We start from the raw sequence: 4,759 nt of genomic DNA on the forward strand, positions 1-4,759 counted from the left end.
AAACAACTATTCTCAACTATCAGCCACCTTCTTAAGCCACACACCCCCCTACACAACAATCACACTGTAGAACACTGCAATAAGTTTCTAGATTTCTTCACACACAAGATTGACAACATTCGCTCCTCCCTATCATCCTCTAACACCATCATCACAACGGACCACATTCCCACTACAGTCACACCACAGCACCTATCACATTTCTCCCCCACCATGCAGCAGGAGGTCGAAAGTATCATCCTAAAATCAAAACCCTCTACATGCCCACTAGACCCCATCCCCTCTTCCCTCCTCAAAACTCACCACCACTCTATTAGCCCGCTTATTACAATGATCATCAACCTCTCCCTTCAAACTGGCCATGTCCCACCATCCCTTAAAACTGCTCTTATCAGGCCTCACCTCAAAAACCCACTCTAGACCCAGAGGTTCTTTCCAACTACAGACCAATCTCCAACCTCCCATTCGTTTCCAAAATACTAGAAAAAGCTGTCTCTGCTCAATTACATAATCACCTCAAGACACAAAATTTATATGAAAAATTCCAATCTGGTTTTCGAACAGCACATAGCACAGAAACTGCACCGATCAGAATCACTAATGATCTGTTAATGGCCTCTGACTCTGGACACCCATCTCTTCTCATCCTTCTCGACCTCACTGCTGCATTTGACACTGTTGATCACCACATCCTCCTCCGCCGTCTCCAGCATTACATTGGACTCAATAACACAACTCTCAACTGGTTTCAATCATACCTCACAGGGCGGACTGAGTTTGTAGCCCTGGGGGATGCAACATCCCGGCCCCACATTAAGACCAGTGGGGTCCCCCAGGGCTCAGTGCTCGGTCCGACCCTCTTCACCATATACATGCTCCCCCTTGGACGTGTCATCAGCAGGCATGGAATCTCATTCCACTGCTATGCTGATGACACACAGCTGTACATTAAGGTCACCCCCTCCACCCCATCTGCCAACATCACACGCCTCTCTTCCTGCCTGGAGGAGATAAAGGGATGGATGAGTCAAAACTTCCTGCAGCTGAATAGCTCCAAAACCTCAGCCATTCAAATCGGCACCTCCCATCAACTCCGATCCTCCCCCATCACCTCCATATCAGTCTGTGGCCACTACATCCCCCTCAGCCCCTCTGTCACAAACCTGGGAGTCAAATTTGATCCCCAGCTCACCTTTGAAACTCATATTAATCACATATGCAAAACCTCCTTCTTCCACCTCCGTAATATCGCTACACTCCGCCCATCCCTTTCACACCGAGCTGCAGAGAGGCTTGTCCATGCCTTTGTCTCCTCCAGGCTGGACTACTGCAACGCACTCCTCATCGGGATTCCTGGCAAGAGCTTACAAAAGCTACAGTATGTACAAAACAGCGCTGCCAGGATCCTGATGAGGGTGCGAAAACATGAACACATTACCCCCGTTCTGCACACACTCCATTGGCTCCCCATCCGCTCCCGTATAAAGTACAAACTCCTCCTTCACACTCACCTCTGTCTCCACGCTAATGCCCCAGATTATCTCAGGGAACTCCTCACTTCACACACAAACAATAGAACCCGGTCAGGCAACAGTCACAGATTGCAGCCACCCAGAACTCTTTTAAAAAGTATGGGCGACAGGGCCTTTGCGGCTGCTGCTCCCCGTCTGTGGAACGCTCTGCCAGACCACCTTAGAGCTCCACAAACGGTGGATGCTTTTAAAAAAGGCTTAAAGACCTTCCTTTTCCTGGAAGCCTATTCCAGCTAGGACACTTTTATGTTGGTTTTTATGTTGGTTTTCTTTCTGCGTTTCTTCTTCTTTTGTTCTTTTAACCCCTATCTATTGATTAGTTTTATAATGTTGCCTTGCTAATTTTAATGACTAGTGTACACTGTTGCCTTGCTGATTTTATGTAGCACTTTGAGATTTGCTCGCAAATGTAAAGTGCATTACAAATAAAATGTATTATTATTATTATTATTATCTGACTGCTTTTTTTTATCAGCAGGAGATATAAATTATGCATAACAAGATTTATGTAACAAATTGGTAGTTAGCTTTTCTCTCTCTTTCTCTTTCCAGTTTTGATTCCAGCAAATATGTATATCTGTTGTGTCTTTCATCCAAAGAGATAATGGGAACAGAACAGACAACTAGACCACATAATAGGATGCAGAGCCATTAAGAAGACATTGCATTGTTATGACGAAGCAACAGTTGTTTGTAATATCTAAAGATGAAGATTTATTGGTTCCAAAAAGCTCATCCAATTAGAGGCAGCTTTGATACTGTTCTCATATATATATATATATGCTATGAATGTGCTTTTTGAGACTACATGGGCCCCATATGTGGGAGTTGAGAGAGGTAGTGTGGCCGAGCGGTCTAAGGCGCTGGATTTAGGCTCCAGTCTCTCTGGAGGCGTGGGTTCAAATCCCACCACTGCCATCCTTATAGCAGGCTAAGGGTTTGATATTGTCTAATTATCTCACTCCTTCTGTATATAGATAAGGATCAAGATAAAAATAACGATTTATCTTTGATCTTGAAACTTACTGCGCTTTCTACCCACAAGTTAGAATCTTGTAACACGTAGTTAATAATTAGCTAATACTAGTTAGGGTAGAATGTTGGATCCTTGACTCCAGGAGCAGAGTGGTGCATGCTGGGCCAGAACTCAAAGGTTGGTGGATGAAAACCATTCTCTGCTGACAGTACATTTTAACCCTTTCACATAGTTGAAGTACCATGATGCCCCTTCTCTTAGTTGTATCTTTGATTATCCAAACAAATAATTAATTTAGCTCTCTGGCTAGCCAGCAGCTCGCTTTTGCCCCCTGCTGGCCACTGAAAAGCATTTATAAATAAATGTCCCAGATAAAATAAAATAAAAAAAATGAACACAGAATAAATGTAAGCTAAATTATACAATATTTCCAAAGTTTATGCCTATTAAAGTGAAATAAAACCATAAACCTGAAGAATCCACTGTCGAAGATTATGCTTTATCTTTGTGGTATTCCATTGTGGATATAAATAAAGCTTTTTCCATTCCTCACCAAGAAAGGCCTCCACTTCCTCCTGTTACATAAGAGCAAGTGTCGCGCCTGTCTGCCTGACCATGAATGGGTTTGTTGTGTTCAGTAGTCAGTCTGTGGCATTGATTTAACGCATGTGCCCGTGGCTGGAAAAGTGACTTAAAAACGAATCAATGATAGTTTTTTTAAAATGGGATTTGTTGAATGGATTAGCTGACAGCTGTAACATACGGCGAAGTTCAAACCACTATTCCCCTCTAGATTTATTTATCTTTGTTTTGTAACAAAGAGGCAGCCTTTGTCTGGCTCGCTTTGTTCCACAGCCAAGAGTTCTTGGTTTTCATTTAGCATATTTACTACTTGCACCACAGTTGAGAGAATGAAGGGAAAAGAAGGAGGAAAAAAATGTCCTTGTTTTATTCCTCAGAAAGTCCCAAAACCCTACCCATCTGGCTTATAGTGTAATTGAAGCATTTTCAGATAGACCCCGAGCTTGTTAAGCACCAATCTGATAACCTTCAGGAGGCAGCTCAGTCTGATCAGTGTGACTGTTCAAAGGCTAAACATATAAAGGGCTTTGGATCACTGTCATGGATATTTTGGGACAGATATTTTCTGTTGATAATAAGGTTCAAAACAAAGCATTTTATAGTGAAAATGTTATATGTTTGTTTTACATTTAGACCTGATATCCTTATGGTAATAATAACACAATATGGGGCATATAAAGATCTTAATCTTTACCAGAGTATGAACAACATTAAAAACAATTCGATGTGGTGTTGCATTGCTCTTGCTGAAAAATACTTGTAAAGATGAAATTTTATCAACATGCACAGCTTCATTAAAAACACAGTTCTTACAAAAACAGACATTTTCAACACTAATTAATATCACATTTATAAGTGTAATGAGTTTTTTTTTTGCTTAAAGGCACCCAGAGTGAGATTTTAAGTGCTCCAGCATTTTTTACTAATTTAAAAGTTAAAATTAGAGCGTAATTATCAATGAGTCATTAAACATTGATGTTACTGTAACTCAATATTCTCCTGCAAATTGCATGCTACAGAATAAAGCCACACTGTGCCTGCATTCTTTTTACTCACAGTTATTCCAGGCTGCTTTTTAATTGGAGGTTCCAAAGTTCAAAAAGTTAATTTTATATATTTCTGCATAGAGATTACAAATGTTTTTTTTTTTTTTTTTTTTAATTCAAGACATTCCTGAGAACTTTTAGAAAAGCAGTTGTTGCTGCTCATCAGGATGGAAAATGTTACACAAGCATCTTCTTTAAGGTTATGATTATTATACATTAATGTTTTCTTGAAAATCACAGGCATCAATGTACCTCTGTCCTTAATTTATGTTCAATTGTAATCATGACTAATGTGTAAGAGTGTGTGTGTGTGTGGCCTTACACGATTGCCATGCCTTGTTAGCCAAACTCATAAAGGCTGTCTTGGGATATTGGCTCCGGGTGTCACAACTTCACACCTCAGAGGAGCACTAATGATTCCTCTGATTCAATTTAAACAGCCTCCTCAGCCACAGTGCCTTATCATTTACAGTATAGAAGAGTGGAAGATCACAAGATACTTATTCATTAGAGGGCAAAGGGACAGAAGGAAGAGGAGGTGCAAGGGAAAAGAGGGGAAGGGTAGGGAGATGGGGAGAATGAGGAGGAAAGCTGAATTTGTATACATTCAGGGTGGGAGGAAG

General features: G+C 41.0%; 1 non-coding gene across 1 annotated transcript; it reads left to right on the forward strand.

The window, feature by feature from the left end:
- Window positions 1-2,368: 2,368 nt before the first annotated feature.
- Window positions 2,369-2,450, forward strand: trnal-uag (transfer RNA leucine (anticodon UAG)). Its single transcript has one exon. It is a non-coding gene; the product is annotated as a tRNA-Leu (tRNA).
- Window positions 2,451-4,759: the final 2,309 nt, after the last annotated feature.

The sequence above is a fragment of the Parambassis ranga genome, chromosome 10 (assembly GCF_900634625.1).
Source record: "Parambassis ranga chromosome 10, fParRan2.1, whole genome shotgun sequence".
Taxonomy (NCBI): Eukaryota; Metazoa; Chordata; class Actinopteri; family Ambassidae; genus Parambassis; species Parambassis ranga.